Source organism: Athene noctua, chromosome 1 (genome assembly GCF_965140245.1).
Source record: "Athene noctua chromosome 1, bAthNoc1.hap1.1, whole genome shotgun sequence".
In the NCBI taxonomy this organism is placed as follows: Eukaryota; Metazoa; Chordata; class Aves; order Strigiformes; family Strigidae; genus Athene; species Athene noctua.
Window position 1 is genome coordinate 68,024,367 of NC_134037.1, and position 22,327 is coordinate 68,046,693.

A 22,327-nucleotide genomic window follows, 5' to 3' on the forward strand; every position below is an offset into this window, starting at 1 on the left:
TCTTATGAGGGAACTGGGTTTGTTTAGTCTGGAGAAGAGGAGGCTGAGGGGAGACCTTGTCACTCCACAACTACCTGAAAGGAGGCTGTGGCAAGGTGGCTGTCTGTCTCTTCTCCCAAGTGACCAGCAATAGGACAAGAGGAAATGACCACAAGTTACCCCAGGGGAGGCTTAGACTCAGGAAAAATTTCTTCACCAAAAGGCTTGTCAAGCATTGGAACAGGCTGCCAAGGGAATTGGTGAAGTCACCATCGATGGAGGTATTTAAAGGATGTGTAGATGTGGGTCTTGGGGACATGGTTTAGTAGCAAACATTGCAGTACTAGGTTAACAGTTAGATGTGATGATCTTCAAGGTCTTTTCCAACCTAAACAATTTTATGATTCTGCAAGCTGAGAAACATTGTATTGTGGTTCACCTACGTCTCTGAACTATTCCAAGTGGTGTGTATCCTCGTAAACAGCAGTTTTCTAGATTCATTCACCTAGTCATATAATTCCCACTAAAAACTTTCCAGCTGTTCTGCAGACAAGATTGACATAATCTTGTAATAGCCTGAGGGGACAGCTAAAATGGGACTAAGACCCCTTGGTCAAGATAAATTTCACTCAGTGAGTCATTGATAAAGTTTGTCAAGAGACATGATTTGAAATAATTTCCTACCACAGAAGTCTGCTTTGGAAAAATATTCTACACTAAAAATGAATTGTTCATTTTGGGTCATTGCATTTTAGTTTTGGAAAATGATGAGGGTTTGAGTATAATTTTCTATTATTTCCTGTACTGATATTTAATAGTAACATTTTCACCTTGCACTATGGCATAAATCATTGCTGTTGAGATGCTCCAAATCTAAACACCAAAGTGTTCTTACTTTTTAAGGGGTTTTTGAGGCATGAGGGAAAGCTGCTATTTACTACTGATGGAGACATTACCTTTACTTGGAATCAAACTGTTTTATTAGAAAATAAACAAGAAACAATATTTATTTAAGAATGTTTTCTATTTCAAAGGAAATGATCCCTTGTTTATTAAGGGTTAAGAAACGCTGGCTGTCTTAACCTTGTCTAGTCTTCATATTAATCACATCTCAGGGTTTAGTTTAGTTTCAAACTTTTCCTTTGCAAGGACTGTGGAGAGTGTGGGGGATGAATACGTACGAGCACACCTATAGCCTTTCCCTTTCTTAGATCTTCGTCATTTTGATTGTCACTTAACCAATGAGATGAGAAGATGGCTGTCTCCAGGATCCCAGATATTTTTAACAGATACAGGTTATGGAGCAGAAGGTTTCAGACCAAGAAGATCCCTCTTCTTGGGAGTGGTGGCACTCTACTAAAGCCTAGAGTCAAGCAGTCTTTTTTCTTACCAGGAAACAAAGAATCCCTATGGGTTCAAATCCCAAGCAGAAAAAATGAAAATATAGTATAGGATCAGTACAATAAATCAGCCAGCCAGGAGAATGAGAGTAGCTGAAACAGGGAAATCAGGGCAGAACAAAGTAATAAAAGGAACATTCCGTTGCACAGAGACCCAGACAGTTAAATTAACATGGAGTCATTAAGACATGACAGGAAAAATACATTTTTAGACATCCCAAATGGAACAGTATTATATTCTCACAGGTAAATCTACAAGGAATGAAAGAAATGAGCCAAGTGCAGAGCTAGATTCAAAATTTTATTATCAACGTGTCCATGATTAGTGTATTTACATTTACTATTCTTACCAAGCCAACGAATGTCAAAATATGCACTGCAACAGTTTTTTGCCTAAAAGAGAAAATTATGAAAAAGTAAAAACTTTTTAAGAATAAATTAAAAGGTTCAGTCAAAAGAGTGAAATGTACACAGGCAGTGTGGAGAGTGATAAAGAACATATGTATTGGTGTCTTAGAAAAAAGGTATACAGCCGTAACAAAAACCCTTAAGGAAAGCTAAAAATGAAAGCTCTCTTCTTTAGAAGAAGGGTGGAGTGGAGTCTATCCAGTTTGAATGTATTCAGAAAACCAAAATTGTAGTCATGTAGGAAAACAGAAAAGAAGCTCCAGTGATGACTGCAGCAGCACAAGAAGGCTGATGCCAATAGGATAGAAAGTTATGGAAGGAATCCTTCTGGAGGCTGTCACAAGTGTCAAAAGCCAGCATGGATTCACCAAGGCCAAATCGTGTTTGACAAACCCGATCACCTTTCTACAACAAAGTAACCTGCTCAGTTGATGTGGGATGAGCAGTGGACATTGTCTACCTGGATTTCTCCAAGGTTTTTGGTAGAGTTCCCGCCAGCCTCCTCCTAGGGAAACTGATGCATTAAGGTCTAGACAAGTGGTCTGTGTGGTGGGTGGGGAACTGACTGTCAGACTGCACCAGGAGAGTGGTGGTAAATAGCTCCTTCTCAAACTGCCAACCTGTCACAAGTGGGGTACCCCAGGGATTGATATTGGGCCAAACACTTTTTAATATCTTCATAAGTGATCTGGATAATGAGATCAAGTGTACCTTGATGAAATTTATTGACAATACCAAACTGACTGGGAAAGTGGACACTTTGGAAGGGAGAGTCACCCTGCAGGAAGACCTGGATAGGCTGGGAGAGTGGTCTAACGAGAACCTTATGAAGTTCAACAAGGACAAGTCTAATGTCTGGCACCTGGGAAAACATAATCCAGGCGTACAGCATAGAGTGGGATCTACTTCTCTCTGGAGCAGCTCTGTGAAAAGGGACCCAGTAGTCCTGGTGAACAACAATCTCCACATGAGTGAACAGTGTGACACTGTGGCAAAGAGAGCCAACAGGGTGCTGGGTTTCATCAAGGGCATCACCAGCAGAGACAAAGAAGTCATTATCTAACTCTACGCAGTGCTTGTCAGGTCACCTCTGAAATATTGTGTTCAGTTGTTGTCTCTGCTATACAAAACAGATGTGGACAGGCTGGAAAGAGTCCAGAGAAGGGCCACAAACGTCAAAGGACTGGGAGGCCTGTATATGAGGAAAGGTTGAGAGAACTGTGTTTGTTCAGCATTGAGAAGAGAAGGCTTAGGGGAGACCTTACCACCATATTTCAGTATTTAAAGGGTAGCTACAAAGAAGATGGAGACTCTCTTTTTTACAAGGAGTCATATGGAAAAGACAAGGGATAATGGGTACAAGTTACTCCTGGGGACATTCCGACTGGAAACAAGGGGAAGAGGGGAGACCCATTCGCCCTCTGTAGCTACCTGAAAAGAGGTTGCAGAGAGATGGGGATGAGTCTCTTTAACGAAGTAACAAACCATAAGACAAGAGGGAATGGCCTCAAGTTGCACCAGGAAAGGTTTAGACTGGATATTAGGAAGCATTTCTTTACAGAACAGGTTGTTAGGCGTTGGAATGGGCTGCCCAGGTAGGTGGTGGAGTCCCCATCCCTGGAGGTGTTTAACAGTCAAGTTGACATAGCACTGAGGGATATGGGGTAGTTTGGAACTGTCAGTGGTAGGTTAACGGTTGGACTAGATGATCTTCAAGGTCCTTTCCAACATAGATGATCCTATGATTCTGTGATTCTGTCATATAGCCTAGGACTCTTACTGAAGACAATTCTTACTGAAGACAATCCCCTGTAGAGGGATGTTACTGAAACCCATGTAAAATCATGAATAGTATGCAGAACATGAACATGAACATGGAAGGACTCTTTTCTTCTCTCTCAATAAAGAACAGAGGGCCACCAGACACAACTAGAAGGCTACATGGTTCAGAAAAAGCAAAAAGGTATACTATTACTTGTAACACATATTGAGACAGTGGAGCTCCTTGCCACAGGATGTTGTGAATGCTGAAGTTTTACAGTGGTTCAAATGCAACTGGACAAATCATTTAATAAAACAAAAAAATGGACAACAAAACATCTATGAAAGACATTCAGAACAAATGTCCAGGTATTATGTGATAAGACAAATATTTTTCTCACCTGCTCTCACAGTCTTAATTTTATTGTTATTGTTTTATTATTATTATTATTATTAGAGAAGACAAGATACTGGACCACCTAGAAATATAATCAGAATCAGTGTATCCTTCTCTATATAACAGGAAAGAACATAGCCATACTCTAAATATTCAAATTGTGTGAGTTGACCTTGTTTATCATGAGTTTTCAGTATTAATCTTTATTGATCAACTATCTTGGCCTCATGGTTCCTTGAACTTATCTTAATTCCATGAACATTTACAGATGCATTTACTTCACCAGAAACATTATGTGCTTATGTGGTATGGGAGCTGTGGCTTTAAGAAATAAAGATTTGATATTACTACAAAAGCTTGCTGTGAGAATTGAACCACAGAACCACCTGGGGTCTGAGATCTTGAAGACTGAATGACTTCAGATCCGAGACATGTACACTGCCTGACCCACGACTGGTTTTCACTGACTTTTGTTACATGCAAAGAAACAAAATCACAAGTGCCACATAATAAGGAAGTCGCAGCATTGCATTCTTTCCACCTTTATTAAAGTGGTTTAATTAATGTGTATACTATATGTAAATTAAATGCATTTATCAGACATTCCATGTTAAATTAATATTTTATTTTCATTATAACCCACTTATTCACACTTAAGAATAAAATCTAAATACTATTAAGATTTATAGTATATGTTAAATTTAATAATTAAATTTTTATCTGTGAGACATTTAATAAATCTCAAGATGTTATTAATAAACTTGAACATGAGCATAAGGAAATGAAAACAAAACACTTCTCTAGCAGCATGTAAGATCTACAGCAGAGGCAGTTTCATACAAATTTGATATAATTCTGCATATTTTGTTTTGCTTCTTGAACAAAACAATATTTTTAGGGTGATAAATATAATTATCCATCAAACATTCATTTTTTTGCTATTGAGAGAAAGAGCATTTTGAATTGAAAGACACCTCCCACTGAGTTTGAACTTCCTATCTCTAAATCATATAGTGCTATCAGTGCAATTTTCTCATTTGATCTAAACCGTTACAACAAGCCTCAATATTTTTCAAGTATCTATAATTGCTAAAGGGAGACAGAACACTTTAAAACATAATTTGAAGTAAGCAGTTTTAAATAATGACTCTTATTTGTTAGAAACTGGTGAAAATTGGAAGACAAGTTAAGTTAAAGCAGTTAAATCTCCCATTTCTCCTTTTTGTGCAATAAGAGGGAAGGGAAATCCTGAATTTTGGTGGTTTAAGAAGGTGATACAGGTCTTATCTAATAGCTTCACAGAAAGATTATTTTAAACTCTCTTGGTCTGATTTTGACTGCCTTAGAGTGTGCATGTACCATAGGGTCTCTCTCTCCCTCGTTCCTCTGAAACATCTGGTCAGTGACAGGTTACCAGAGTAGATGGATAACAACTGTCATCTGAGACTGCAATTTCTCTCTTCTAATCCCCATCATCCTATTTGATTGATCCTAAAGATATGCTGCATAAAGATTAATATTCTATTTGTTGAGTATTAAACAGCAGTAACTGATATCCAGCAGGCATCTCAGATGAATTGGTGATCATCCTCAGTCTTGAGTTGACAGGTTGTGCATGCAACACTCTTCTACAGAATGGTGAGAGGAAACCTGCAGGAGAAGAGGAGAGTAGAAACACAGCCAAAGAGAATCAAGGCCCTGTAAAAGGACTGTCTTGTAGGATAGGCAGCCATTTGAAATGTCTTCTCATTTCCGAACCAGATTTGCAAAATCCAGTGTTGGGAAAACTGACTCACAATTATCACATTCTTAGTCCTACTAAGCATTTTTAACCTAGTGCTCCTTCTTTATTGCTCTGGGCTCACAAAACTCCCTCAGCCTAAATAAAGATTTATAATCTGTTGCTTTCTAATTAGGGTTGTTTGAGCAGATGTACTTGAAGAAAGTTATTCACCCTCAATACTGTACATTGGACTGTGTCATTCTTTTGAGTGAAGTAATGCAATGTTAATGATAACATTATTTTGTAGTATAGCTGCATAAACTGAACTATAATAAACTGAAATATAAAAAATGAAAGCTAGCATCAAGCTCTTTATCTCTGAAGAATCTACAAAGTTTTGATCAGTGGATTTCTTTCAAGTGGTAAACAGCTTGTATAGTCATGTCTCAGTGACTGAGCAGCCCCTTTTATTCTGAAGGTAGTTCTGATTTCTTTGCAAATCAAAGTGAGTTGATCTGAACTGTGCTTTTGTTGGTGTAAGATAGAGTTTCAATGCAATAAACACTTTTAAGGCACTTACAGAAAAACTCCTCCTAGCACCAGAAACATTAATCCTCATTTTAACAATTCCCTACAATACAATTTTAAAAATTAAAATAAAAAATTAGGGTGTAACCTAAAATAAAGTTTCATCTGGAAAGCAGACTGCTCAAAAATATGCTTAGCCTCATTTATTTCAATACCTGAAAAACTACCTTACCTCTTCCAAGGAATAGGAATAAATGTTTCCAAACCTGTGGACTCAGAAAGGTGTAAAGACAGTCTCTCTTCATTCTGAGCATTCAGAATACTAGTATTAGGTAACTGCTCAGCACCCTTCAATTAGCTGTCCATGGAGTTGAAGTACTAAGTCTTGGACAACCGGCTCAATCCAGAGTTGACCTATAGATGAATCCTGTATATTTTCTAACTGAAAACCATTGTGCTAGTAGGTATTGTACTAAGTTATAACAACCCACCTATTTTGATGTAAAAAGTGCTAAATTACTGAAATACTGACGCCTGAACAACAGGCACCAAGTCGAAGCTGCTAACTTAGTATGTAATCATTAACAAAGTATGTAAGCTCGCTAGTGAAAGATGCAGCTTAGACAAAATATAATCAGTAGTGAGGAGAGAATATACCCAACTTCCCTTGTTTATCCTTGTTCAAGGCTGAGAACCCAAGTATCTGGCCTTGTCAGAAACTCCCTTGGTCTCTGCCCTGAGCCCTGGCCAGGCTTTGGGTGAAATCCAACAGGAGAATGAAATTTTCTGCTCAAAACAAAGGTGCCAACTGTTCTGGCTTGTCAGTCTCTGGTATATAAGGCTGGGCCTGTTTGCAGTGACTTTGGAAGCCTCACACTGCGTAGGATTTCCCACTTGCCGGGACAGGCTCTCCAAACCCTCACTGTAACCGGGGCTGCCCAGCCACTGCAGGTCTGGGTGACGGTAACGTATGCAAGTGGTGATGTATTTCTCTTAATGACTGTTCTCCCTCTTGTGTAGTAATGATGTGATGCATTACCCTGTATTTTCCTGTTTATTGCTTTAGGTGCACTTTTCTGCTTTCTCTTGCTGCATGTTTTCTGTATTACACTGTTACATTATTTGGTTATCACCAGTAAAATACGCCTACCCTCTTCACTCTGGTGTCCGAGTTTAATGGGTATCCTTAATCAGCAAAACAGGAGTCCATTGTGCCAACAGTGGTCTCAACCTCTGTTCAAAGTCCTGAGACTACCACTGCTTTTTGTAGGTTGACTTTATTCTTCCTTATCCACACCTAATTCTTCTTTGCTTAGCTATTATATATCTTGTCATTTGGTAAAGTTTGGATGAAACTGAGAAATGACTGCAAGCTAGCTAGTTAAAATATATAATAAATATTTTATGAGGATAGAAAGATGCCTATCCTACAGGTTTGTTTTGGCATTATTGTTAGTACTCCCAAAGAAAACTTTCTCATATTCTCATTTAAGCAACTGTAACCTTTTATTTGGGATATGGTAAGCATTTGATCTTTCCAACATAGCTACTATTAACTATATTTTCGCATCGAACCCTTCACCTTGATATTTGCAGCACCCATTGGTGTCTCTCTCAGATCTTGCCACCTTGATCAGGATCTTGCTGCAAAAATCTGCCTATACTTATTTCTGCCCTGCTTCTTACAGACATTCCCGTCACCCCGTTGTCTCAAAACCTGCTCTGTTCCTGTGGCTCTGAGTTGTGGGTTGCATGATTGGACTGCTGAATATCTAATGGATAATGACCTTTTCAGCACAACGCATGTTGCAATGTGACTTCAAGATCAAAGCAGGAGAAGAGTGGAAGAGGGAAAATGTGATGATGATGTTTACAAAGGGATTCTAGAGTTATAGGGAAATGCACTTTTGTTAAAAGTGATAAAACTGGTATTACAAACTGTTGCATTTAAGGTAATGAATTAATTTGGTAAGAGATGAATCCCCTTGCATTCTAGGTGGTCCTCGAAGATTAGAGGGGCTAGGGATGGCTGGACGTATCTCTTAATAGGTGCACCAATTATGACCTTAACTATAGGCCTGACACCAGATGCACAAACTGCCCGTATGCTGTAGGTCCAGTTGCATTCAAGAGAAGCAGTCAGATTCACGAATAGTGCAGTTTATTCTTATGCAACAGATTCTTTGAGATTGCCTATGATAAATGCACAAACTGCAGGTTGGCTATATAGCACTACACACAAAAAATCACCATTGTAATCACACACACTTAATCACACACTTAATTCCTGGGAAACCACTCAGTGTAGCTGAGGGTCCAGATCTTACCAAGAGGCATCACTTTGGGGGGAGGGGGGGGGGGGGGGGGGGAGGAGCACAAACCCATTGATCTGTCCCTCCGATTTGGTATTGGATTATCATCCCTCTGAGTTAGATAAATACTACCCTGAGTTTGTATCTAAGTATGTATGTGTGAGTGGGTGGGACTGTGGTCAAGCCATTGCTTCTTGAGTAACGACAGAGTAAATTCCTTGGTGCAAGGTGTGCACTGTTTTTGTGGGAAAAGAGGAAGAATAAGAGATAAGGTCCACAGAGTACTGCAAAACAGTTCTTGAGAGAAGGGGAAGAGCAGGAGATAAATCTGCATAGTCATGTCAAATGTTGCCTGAGAAAAGTGGAAGAAGAGGACCATGCTGCCTCTACCTCGCCTTGCATTCCTCCTTGGTGCCACAGCAACACAAATCACTGGATCTCCATCCCATCCTGTATTTGTTCTGGGCACCATGTGTTAAAGAAATGTGTGTTTTGCAGATTTTTTTCTGTTTTGTTTTTTCCACATTTCCAACACAAACCATTCATAGTTAGTCATGATGTATCAGGGAAGACTCAAAGTGTTTCCTGTAAACAGAAGTCATCCCTCCAAAAAATCAGATTTCTTATCTCCAAAAAGCCCATTAGATTTCTTTGGAGGCATCTCTGAGCCTGTGGGTCATAGTGATCCTGTTGCTCTAGTAGATATAGCTTTCAAAAGATTTTGAAGTCTTTCACATTATTTGATGAAATTACAAGTGATAAAAACATATGGGCTACAGAAAAATCAGAAATCACAGACAATTTCAGAATTACGGGAGGTCTTTAAAGTACCTGTGTGCAGACCTGGGCTATTCCACTTTATCATAAACAAGTTTGTAAAAAACCTAAGGGAAATGACAAAAAAAAAAAAAAAAAAAAAAAAAAAAAAGATTATTTGCAATTGCTCAAGTTAAAGCTGACTAAAAAGTTAGTCAGCTTTATCACAGTCAGCTTTACACAGATATCAGTAATGACTAAATGATAAAATGACGTGTGAGATTTACACTTAAGAAAATAATTCCTTTATACTGTCCAATGTGGTGGTCTCTAGCGAAGCTATGGTCACCCAAGGAAGAGACTGAGAAGTCATCATGGGTATTTTTCTCTGTTCAACAACTTCAGCATCAGAAGCAATCAGAAAGACAAATAAAACATCAGGGATTAATAAGAACTGGCTCAAAGTCCAATGCAAAATAATATTGTGTATATAATGATCACCCACAGAAATTATCCAGCAGAAGTTTTAAACAATTTTTTTTTTTTTTTTTTCACTGAAAGCACAGTTTAACCTGGCATTGATTGATAAATGGTACTGTAGGGGCCAAAACGGTAAATTGGTTCAAAAAGTTACTGGACAATTTTATGGAGTATGTAAACCAATCAACATCTATCAAAGACAGCGATGCACCCCTCCTAGTTCAAGAAGTCCTGAAAGGGTGAATTCCTGGAAGCTCAAAGACTATGCATATTCTTTACATCTTCTGCTTATAATTTGCTACTGGCTGCTGCCAGAGATGTACAGCATATGGTCCCGAGTGGCCATTTTTATTCCAGTGATAATTTTTCCCTGGAGCTATCCTTCAACTGGTGCTTGTGCAGCACCCAGCATCCCGCTCCTCAGGTAGACTGTTGTGAAGGAAGCACTTGGTACTCTGAAGTGCACACTAGCTCACTGCCTGCTTGTGTCTAAGTGGACCCAAATATCCTTGAAGATGTTATGAATTCCTTTATGCTCTGCAGTTGCTGCTACCGAATGTCTTCAGCTGAAACTCACTAGGTATGAAGTAGAGAGCAAGCACAGCCCTCTCCAGTGTGTGCATTAGTGAGGGGTTCTGTCTTACTAGACACGCACATGCACACATACACGTGCACAAGCACACACTTCTCTTGATCTGAAACCACCTGATTCTGCCAGTCCCTGAGCACACCGTGAGTCCTAGGCTTTCGAGATGGAAGGCTGGTGGAGCGATCAGTCATTGACCTGAAACCTACAGTACACTGGAAAGTACTGACGATTTAATCCTGAATTTCATTATGTTTGATACAGTCCAGGACAGAGAAAGGTTGGGGGTTTGTGGGTCTGTTTATTTAGTGGAAAATAGCATTACTTTAAAGAATTAAGCTGTCCAACTCAAAATGCAGTCCTCTTGTGCAGATAAGGGCACAGAAGCTTGCTTGATTAAAGTGCAACTGCTGCTACCTAGCAGATTTTAATTGTGGGAGTTTTCTGCTGTTTATTCATTCCTTCAGGGCAGTATTCTGAAGGACTCATCCACCCATATTCCAAGTCCTCTCTTTGGAGCAGCCTTCTTTCTGTGATGATGGTGGAAATGCATGTGCATTTGCTCAGACCAATCTCCCTTTGCAGAGCATACATGTGATTTCTTTTTTTCTTCTGCAGCAGTATATTTCTGTATTTGACTTTTAATATTTTCCTTTCCAACCTGGACAGCTATGTATCTGTCATAGGAACACTTCCACTGAATTAATTTATTTTGTCTGACTGAAAATTGCTTTTTAACACTTTCCTGAATGAGCCATCAATTAATATGCAGAACAGAACTGATCACAATTTCCTTGGAGTACAGCTCTTTTACTTGGTTAGTGATTAATTCACACTAGTGACCTTCCCAAGCTCTCGGGGATACAGGTTTTGATTTTATCTTATTAGAGAATAAACACTATACAAATAATAGATTCATATATATGAAGTATAGCAAGATTAATAGAGGACAGGCAGATCATCTGTGCTACGTGGCTTGCATTTTGAAACACCACCTTCTTTGCAAGTCATCTCTGTTTATTAACTTCGTTTATTGTTTAGGAAAGAAATACAATCCCTAGCATAGGAAATGCCCTTGAACTTTTCACATCCTACTAATAATACTTCAGATAATAACATGCATCAGTAAAATAACTGAAAGATTAGACAGGAGGGAGTTCTTTGGACTTTTTTTTTTTTTTTTTCCCTAGATGGTGAAATTGATGCTGTCTTTAAACCCAGGCTCCTTTACTTTTTAGCTCTCTTAGGATATCTGTTGCTGTTCCCTCTGCATTATATAGTTCTGCTGCCTCTCTCCCAGGTCAGAGACCCCCGTCTAACTGTTTAGTTTCCCTGGACATATGTGAGTGATGTTGCTGAGCAGAAGCTTTGATTTTCATGCTGTTCATACAGTCTGTATACTGGATCCTGAGGTACTGAGTGTTTCACTTTGAATTCTCATATTGCACTCTGCTCTAAATACTCAAGCTGGTGCATCACTCTCGTATTTCACTGCGTGCCAGAATTTTCTTTTCATCTAAAGGATGTGCTACATTCCCAGATTTTCACCTAGCTGAACTGGCAAGAGTTTCACATAGCACATCTGATAGTAATTAACCAGTGTAGCAGCCTCTGAAATGACTCTGCAATAACTGAGGCTTTGAGAAAACGGCAGGATTTAATGTAAACTTTAACCAACATGTGTATGAGTTTCAACAGATGAGATATGAATCACATATTTTCATGGTAACCTTTATCATTAAATCTCTCCCTCAGGCTCCACCTCTGGTGGTTTTTTCCCCCTCAGACAGACACCTGGCAAGATCACTAATTCCATTCACCTGCTCACAGTAGCTGTTACCACTGTGGGAAAACTATCCCACTACATTTTTAACCCTTCCATCCCTGAACTAACTCCACCTTTCCCTTCTGCAGCTGCCTTGAGCACCTATTATGCTTTCCTGCTGCTTGCAAACCTCACATGGAAAATGAGCAGAAGGTGGCACTATCAAATCAGTCACAAACTAAAAGTGAGAGTCTGGTTATTACTTAAAAGAGGAATGTTTTAATTGCACATACAACTCCCTGAAAATATTTCCTGATCAAAACTGTACTATCTGTTGGAAAAGTTTCTTAACTACAGAGTGGCATTTCTGGACTAATCTTGAGGAAGACCCACAGTCCCATGGAGATCAAACCAGTGTTCATCCATGTGAGCTAAACTCAAGTTCCTGTTCTGCAACTGGGACTTCTTAGGGTGGTAGGTACAATGACATGCCTGCTTACCTGGTTTGCTATATTCTTTTATTTTTAAAAAATCCTGAAAGTTTTGTTTTCTTCCGCAGAACTAACCATTTAAGCTTTGTCCTCTATAAAGGTATTGCATGTGAAAACGTGCAGCAAGCTTTTCATCCAGTTAAGACAGTCTCCTACATCTTCTGGATGCAGATTGATGTAGGACACAAACTACATCCTAAAACCTATGGAGTTTGCCAGCATTAGTCTAAGAAGTATTTCTGTCTCATGTTTTTAGTGGCATTTAGTTTCTGTCTGTAACATGGCCCCTCATTTTTCTCAAAAAACTTTTCTTTTTTTTTTTAAATTTTCTGCCATCCTTTTTTGCTAAGGGTGGGGACCATTCTAGCTGGGTGAAACCACATGCTAAGCAAAGTCTTGGACTTGTAGATACCCATTTGATGCAAGTTTGAAGTCATTAACTGTTCCCATTGAGTGATTCACTCCATTAATATTATAATACAGATATTAGCTGTGAACCCCTGTTGATCTAGGCAGGAATGAACAAATGCCTGTTTGGCCTGTCTCTGGCTGGGGCTCAGAGCAGCTGCTTTTGGAAACAATGCCAAAGCAAAATGGTTCAGTCTCTGATGCACTGTGCCAACTCGCAGCATTCATCAGTTCAGGGACTTCTTCACTGAAGGTCGACTATATGCACTGTGTTTATATTGCTAATGAACCCATTCACCACGATTGCCTGTTCCCCTTTATAAGCTATTTGTAATTTGCCTATTCCAACTGCAGCATGTGACATGCCAGGACATAGCTGCTAATGTCCTGATCTAGCCAAAAGTACTGCAAGAGATGAAGAGTGCAAATCTAGCATGATGAAGCTCACCACTATTACCTCAAAAAGGAATGTCCTAAGGACAGTTTTCAACATGTTCTTCATGTATCACCCTTACGTTAAGCATGTTCTGACATGCTATATCCAGCATCTGCCTTTGGAGTTAAAATAGTGTTTTAAATAAAAGGGTATGACTAATCTAGACCTCTTGCGTAACACAAAAGTCTATCAATACAATTTATCTCCAAATAATATTTTCTCTTCTATGGTCTGTGACTTGCCAGGGTAAATTTCTATTCCTTCCAATTGATCTAAATATGCAACAGGTAAATAATGGAACATTTTCTGGCTTATGGATTAATTTTTTTTTACTGGAGAAAAATATTCAAGTCATTTGAGGAATAAAACAATTTTATATTACTAGCACCCAACCAATAATCTCCCACTCAATACAGCTGTTCATTATCTCATTAAATATTTTTGAAGAACACCACAGAAGCAGAGGGAGGTCAGAAGAACAGTGTTTTGGTTTGTTTTTCAAAAAATAAATCTTTTTGAAATCAGAGCTTTGTACCAAGAGTCTGGAAGTTTCTGTGGCTGATAAATCGTAAAGCAGCACCATACAGACTGATTTCCTAACTGAATTTTGGGATTATCTGGCAAATTTGACATTTACCTTTGAATAACAATAATTTTAAAGGAAGTGATTATCTCACTGAGACATAGTTTCATTTTTAAACACCCAGCCATTCCTGCTTATGATTTTTATCTGATCTTGTCTCTGGCACAAGCATTAATTATGAATTTTTGAAATTGCAAAATCATTTCTATATTAGGATTTCAATAGGAAAAAAAATAATTATACTTACATTGGAATATAGACTGTCTGTCTATGCTAGCCTCAAGGATCAATTTTCACCTGAGCTGAGACTAAGAGTCCCCTTCAGGAATGGTACTTATCTGCCCATATGTAGAAGGCTGCAGCATCTGACCTGGTTAATCTGGGTTCTCTCTATGATCAGTAAAAAGAAGCCCAGTAATTAGAGACATGGTGGAAGATTAAGTGCAGAAAATAGTCTCATTCCTTGTGTTGATTGAATGGTTTGTTTTTCTTTTTCCTCTTTCTTAGAAATGGACGTGAACTCTTTTTTTTTTCTTTTTTTTACATTATTTTACATTTAAGAACAGCTGAAGGCAATTACACTTTCCATTGCTGCTACTTCAGTTAACATGGGGTGGTGGAGTGGGGAAGGAAGCAGAAGGGAAGAGAAAATAACTCTCAAACCCAAGAGTTTAGCATGGGGCTGAGTTGTGAGTTGTTTGGTGTTTTGGTTTGATGTGTTCTATTTCTCAGCTGCCACTCCAGGTCTGCACATTGCCTAGAACAAGGAGCTTTACAGATTGATACCAAGGACAGAAAGAAAGCTGAACTGTGGGCTGATCTTACCCAGCCTACACTAAGAGAAGTTACAAGTGGAAATAGTCACTAAAAGACACAACAACTGATATATGCCATAACTTTATCTAGAAATTACTGTATTTAACTGCAGTAGTGGTATCAGACCAGCTGCCACTAAAAGCCCACAGACATTTAGAGATGTAGTATCTCTTAATTCTGTTTCTATAAACTTAGTACAAAGCTTGGCAATTCTAAAGCATTATCAGTTTTTACTGACTGAATTATGATGTACTAACATACAATCATTTAATGATACTAAATATACATTTAGGGGTTGATGCAACTACTCCCAGACGTTCACCCTCATTTGTTGGACAACAGGAACTTCTTGGGCCAGTGGAATAGGCATCTGTTAAGATAAAGCAGTTGCCACCTTCTGCCTCCTTTCTCTGCTCTGAGATTCTGGATCCACAAATATGAGTCTTTATGTTTTTTCCCTTCTCTTCTGTACCCTTCTCTTCTATGCTCCCTCCTCCTTCTTTGCTCTCTGCTTCAATTCCTCAATGTGTTAAAATTTCCTTCCAAGTATATGATTTTTTGGTCCAGTATCTTTACTTTAGCACAGTCATGAGCATGTGAAATTTAGCCAATATCAGAACCATTCTGACAGGTGCTAACAGGTTGTAGTTTAATGATAAACTATCACAATGTGAGAAAACCTCTCACAAATGATGGGTGCTATGTAGCTGCACACAATACAGCTTTAGCTTCATCTAGAAGAACTGAATTGTTTCCTCTCACCACTGAGTTTTCAATGAGAATTTATACTTGGCACAGCTTAAAGATGCTGGATGCAATTAAATCTGGCACAAGACCACTGACATGAGCAGAATTATATCAGAGATTAATTTTGCCTCTTCTGTATCTAAGATTGTGGTAAATTTCTGCCTAATGGATAGGTACCTCGGTAAGAAAAGGGAGTTACTTTACAGTACCAGTAAAAAAAAAAAAGGGGGGGGAAAATAAGCCCAAGTCTAAGTAAGCAGACTTCAATATTAAGGATCATTGTCCATCAAGGTAATTTGGTTGGCTCTATTCCCCTTAATGGAACCATGCCAATTTATACCAATAAAACATTTATTTCTGGCTAGTGATAGCAAGAATGTACTATGCAAGAGCCTGAATTATGTGCAAGGACTGCACTGTGCACAAATGAAGAAGAAAAAAATGGTCTTTTTGAAAGATCTTTACAGTCTAAACATTAGACAAAAGAATGATGCTGACAGGCAAGCAGAGAAAAAAGCTTCAGGAAACAACAACATAATAAATTAAAGAAAGTATGAATCTATCAATTTTGACATGTCACAAAGGTTTACTGTTTGTTTTAAACTGGTGGTAAAATTCCATTCTTTTTGAAATATCAGGAGTGAAATCCAGCACTGCTGATATTGTGGGAGGCTTAATATTGATTTCTGTGGGAATATGGTGGCAAGCAACCTCCCTATTCTGTATGAAGCCTAAACTATACTATCCCTGGATACAGCATAGCTATCATTAAATAATAATACTAAAAAAAAAAAAAAGTTAATTGCATATTTTTGGTGATTCCTTTTTCTCTTCTTATTTAAAAGAAGACTAATTTAAATAATAGCCTTATAAAAATGTATGTTTTCTTTTCTCTCCCTCTGGCTTTCCTATCCCACTTCTTTGTTCAGAATAAGATGTTCATTATTTGTCCAGTAAATGAGTAATCTGCTAATTAACTGCACTTGTTATGTGATGAATATTCAATTACCATAATGGGAAGAGGAAGAAGATGTATCATACCTAAGTAAATTAATCTGTTGTTGGGAGATGAATTTGAATCCACCTGGTTGCAACTGCTCACTCAAAAAACCTCTCCAGGTTTGCTATATTTGAGAATTAAAGGAACCCTTTTGCAGCCTTATACAAAAGGTGAATAACTTTGTCTCTTTTAACAATATTATTAAAACAAATTGAATTTGGAGATAATTTGTGTTCTCTTTAGTGATAAAAAAAAAAAAAGAATTTACCAAGTAAATGATATTTATTTCCTGTCTTTGAAAAATGGTAGCCCTCTCATATCATGTTGACAATAAAGTGAGAGAATCCCCTGTGGAAAAAGGGGCCAAACTCTTCCTATACAAAACTATAAAATATATTTAACATCGACATCCCATTTTTCCACTCTTCTCCGTTGTGTCTAAAACGATGCCAAAAATATCCCATATGAAATGCTACAAAGTCAGCATAATGGTCCACACTCAAATCGTCAAAGTTTATCCAATTAACACAGTGAAGGACGAAAGGGAACAAAGTCCAGTTCACAGAATAGAATGGTCTCATTTATATCCAAGGATGAGATTGTCTGATGCTCCTGCCCATCCTGCTCCTTCAGATTTAGAATAGAGTTATTATTAGTGCAGCATGTTAAAGCTGTGACCTGAAACCTTCCTACCACAGCCTCCACACTACTGTTATACCATATATTCATAGAACAGCTGCTTTCCAAGGATGACTGCTTTTTCTCTATTTACTGCCAATTAAGGATCATTGTGGTACTTAGTATGGCACACAACACTAAGACTGGAAATGATCCAAATGTAATACATAACACTTCCCTAACCTAAAGAAAAAGAAAGAAGCAAAAAAACCCCAACCAACCAAATACTATAGCAAAAATATGCAGTGTTAGGATAAAGAATCGAATTACTGATGTTATATATCATCAAGCTTTGTGGCCAAGTGCTGAAGAGGAAATAGCTCATCTGTTCTTTGCGAGGGGGAGGAGAAGTCTAAACAAAACCAAACCTGCTGACGTAGATTAATTTGCATGAAAATATTCATAAATCCTAGAGACTCTCTTCACAGGCTTAGATTTTGTGAGTGGTAAACAGCAAGTATTAGAGAAGGGGAGTGAGGAAAGAGATTGAGTTCTATGATGAAAGTTTATTTCTTTACAGTTGGGGTTCAGTTCAATGGTTTTCCAAACATGACTTGGAGGAGGGTGGGTTTGTTGCGACATGAAATGATGATGGAAGCTTATGCTGCAAGATACAATGCAGAGGATGTCTGCAGACACTAGAGAAGATTCCTGAATGCCTATGAATGCCCCTCACATTCCCAATACCTTCTTTACCAGAGTCATTGTGGGGTGGCACAGGGATTAGTGACAGCATCTCTGAACAGATCAGAAAACAGTTGTGGTAAGGTAGGAGATTTTGGGAGACAAATGAACATGCAAGGCACTGATAATCCAGGAGTGGAATTGGATGGGGGAGTTGTTTTTTCCTCTGTATTTGTATCTTAATCTTGACTTTTTGTTTTGCCATGTTCATGACTGTGGTTTCTTTCCGTCCCTACTCACTGAAGAATGGAATTTGTCACTGCAGTTGTTTTCCTAGTGTCAAAGCTTGAGCTGAATTTACCCACATGCTGCCAACAATGGTTGCAGGTACTATCTATAGACACTCAGAGCGTGGCAGAAAACAGACTACTTCCCCTAGCTCTCTCTCCTGTAAAGGAAGGAGGATGAGTGTACTCAATGTGTGGCAGACAATGAGTAGCAGCAGTGTCAATGTGTGTCTTATCTCAACTTTTTTTTTCTTTCTAGAAAGACTTTTCCTGCTTTGTCACAGATCAACTGCCATGCTCCTGATCAATATATTTTGGAGAATAAAAAAAGACTCAGTCTGTAAGCAGCACAGGGTCAACAGAAAAATTTCTTTAGTCTTTGCCATTCTTCCTACCAGCACATAGAGAAACTAGGCTGGTGATGAAAAGCCAGGATTTGTCCAAAACTCACACTGGTGAGCACAGGGACAAACTGTTGATGAGGGAGCAAAGAGCTCTCCAGCCTGTGTCCTAAAGCTATATAAATTACATAGACGCAACTACTGCATAGAGTACAACTACTATCTGCAGACTTACATAGGCAAATGGGAATCTGGAAATACTGTAAGTCTCTTTCTTGGAGGAAGGATGTCACAAATAGCAGGGATTCTCCACCTCACTGGTGGCTGGTAACTGTTAAGGACACAGAAAGGTGTGTTGTGTTGACCAGATTTTCATTAGACATATTGTTATTTCTTTCTGAAAATGAGACTTGGAATAAGACAAAGAATCAGAGGAGCTGGTTGACCTCACTGCATTTCTGACCTAAAGAAAAATTGAAAGAAGTTTCAGTTGCTGATTAACTTTTTTGACTTTATCTTCCCAGTGGAATATGTTAGTAAAAGATTTTGAGCTATTTCTTACACACTGTGTATATTTTTAGAAGTTTTCACTTGTATTTTATTTAAATTTTTTTTCATTAAATAAAAAGAATGAACAAATTATTTCTAATGTAAACATTTGACATTTTTTTTAGAATGCTGACAATTTTAAAAAAAAATTCTTCTCGGGAGGAGAAAGGGGATCGGAAAAGGCTTTTATCTTTTTGTCTTTAAGAAAGCTTTTTTTATGCAGAAAAATGTCTGCCGGCTATAATAGCAATATATTCCCTTTCCTGTCATTGTGTGAGAAATATAAAAATCCCCTAGACAGTTCTGACTCTGTCTCCTGATAGAGGTTAAGTTCTTTGTCAAGAAGTCATTGCGTTTACGTGCTATTAAAGCAGCATGCTGCCCAGCCTCATTCACCATATTTAGCTGTTTGAGTGTAGGTTATGTATGTTAGGATGAGGGTGATAAAGCAGTTGTAGACTGTAACATAAGGTGATTTTCTTTACTGCACAATTACGGTTTATGTTACCATAAAGCTCTTGCCAGGGATGAAAAGTTGGGGAGGATTAAACAAAATGCTATAAAACATATCAAAGTGGATTGCATAAACAATTACCATGCTCTGGGAAATGGCTGATTAATTGACTGAAGTGAGACATCTGCAGGATGTAGGCGCTATGGATATATCAAAGGATCTCAACTGCCTCGTTTGTTTTAATAAAATTGGCTTAATTTGTTCCAACATTACAAAGCCTCCTGTGATACCTGGTTTTGTCATTCTCATTATTAAGGGAAAGGGCACTACACCTCTAAGTACCAGAGTCTTCTCACAGTTGGATCTATTTGCACATTCCCCTGTGCAGAGGCAAGAGAACAGGATTTTCTCAGATCTCATAAATTAAGAGTGAAACTGGATTTAAGGAATAAAATGGATGTGATGGATGTGTGGGATTTCTTGGAAAAACCTTTACCTGCTTCTTTGACCTTTGGCTTTTCTTTGACCAATATTAAGAAAAGAAAGCGGTTATTGTCCTTTGATCAGTCTTCCAAGCTTATCCAGCCCATGTGACAGTAGTGCTTTGCAATCTTCAGTGAACATTTTCAGCTAGACACTGCTATCCCATTTCCCCGATAAGAAACTCAGACACAGACAAAATGAAGCCCACAATGCAAAGACTGATCTCCCGTGTAAATGCTTAGCTGTTGCTGAAAACCATACACAGTTCAGATACTTAAAAAATCTAGACTTAGATTGTTTGTCTGTCACACAAGAAGCCTGGGGTAAGGCAGACAACTAAATCAAGGTTTTTTACTCACTGTGTATCTGACACCACAAGAAATCAAGACTATCTTGCTCTCCCTGTTTGAGTATAGCCATTATAGTGACATCCCATGAGAAGGTTTGCCAGGGCCACGGAACATGCAGCTACCACTGCTAAGCTCAGCTCACACTTGGTAGAAAGCTGTGTGACTATTTCGGTAAACCTGGTTTATTCTTTAAAAACTAAGAGTCATATAGAATATATAAAGAACAGTGGCTTTTTCTCCTTTGTAGTCTAAATCAGAATTACACCATCAGAATCATTGGTGTAATCAAAAAGTTACCCTTTTCCCTCAGAATTCTCCTTATTTTTCCATCTTGATCTCCTTTGCAAGATAACTTCTTCTCCCTGATGATTTCTGAGTGAAACTTTCCAGAGGAATTTGGGTTGGAAAGTAAATATTTGCATGTTGTACTTTAGGTGGTCAGCTGTGGATTCCTGAAAGAGGCACAATCACCTGAAGGGTCTTGTCTAAACCTTATCAATAGATGTGCTCTGCAAATACAATTGTAGACAAATAAATATAAAAATCAAAGTACAAAAATGAACATATTGTTGAAAACGCATACCTCTCTATAGTAACTGTGTGCCACAATCTTTTGCTTTTTTTCCATGCTGAATGCTCTACCACTGCAAAAGACAAGTACATTTTTCTCCTAACCCTTTACATGCTTTAGTTGTTCCTAATGATAACTGTCCATGGAATGTCTATTATAAAATGTTAAAAGTTAGGATTACCTCAAAATTATCTTAGTACAATAAAATGTTTCTCTCCATCCCTTCACAACTTCTTTTTTTTGTGTCTGTTATTCTTGTACAGTTCAGTCCTTCTGGTTCCCAAACTGGCAGACTTCCCAGCACCCTTGCCTGAACCATATAGTCTGCTCTATCTATCTCCTTTCCTGCAAAACAGTATGTCTAATATTCATGGCTTGTTTAAATGCTTAAGTTTGGTTCTTAAAAAGCACCTTTTAAGACAATTTAGTGATCATCATTGTTCCAGACATACTTCTTGCCCACATAGCTAAATAACATCTCTCTCATCTGTGAAAAGTGGCCAGCATCAATTACTTGGCACTCATTTAATGAGTTGTTCAACTTGTTCTCTTGCTTACACTAATTTGCAGAAGAATCCTGTGGTCAAGTCTGAAAATTCAGAAAGGAAAATCGGAATTATTATTACCAGGAAATTACATGTGTTTCTAAATAATAAATAATATTTGAACTTTTTATAATATCAGTGATGCTTAAAATTTTTTTGAATAAACCAATGGCTTCCATTAGGTTGATTTTCTGTTCTACTAATGCATAAATCATTACACACACTGTGTTAAAAACTGAAATTAGTCTCTCTTACTTCTTATTCTTGGCACTGTCACTAATGCAGCATGCACGTGTATCACCATAAGATGAATTCATGAGCTCACCACACCTCCAAGGGCTAAGATCTCCAGAGTCCAAGTACCATAAAGAGTCTCTTCATGGCATAAGAATTTGGCATAGTTTTAAAAAATTATGATTTCATGTTTTCAGCTGACCTCCAGTTGCTCAGATCCCCTTCCCCAAAGCTTCAACTACATTGCAGTTGCACCTTTCATAGATACATGACAACTGAAACAAAAAATATGAGGGATTGCGCTGAGGTCATTCTTCCCCCAAAGAAAAGTAACAGTGCACACATCTCTACAGATCAGCTGAACATGTGTATGACACTCCTACTAACCCATCAGCACTCCACGGAGGTTGACCTATTACCTTCACAAGATCAGGTCTCTTCCCCAGTCCTTACTCCTTAAAAATGAGTTGTCCTCTAGTTCTTCCATGGGTTCAGACATTCTTATTCCTCAGTTCTGTCCTTCTTGGGATGGGTCTGTCCTAGATGGAAGCTCTTCTATCTTTCTGATATTCTCTGACTGGAAAATCATTCAGCAAAGAGTTCTTTATACTGGATCTTGACACTATCTTGGAGGC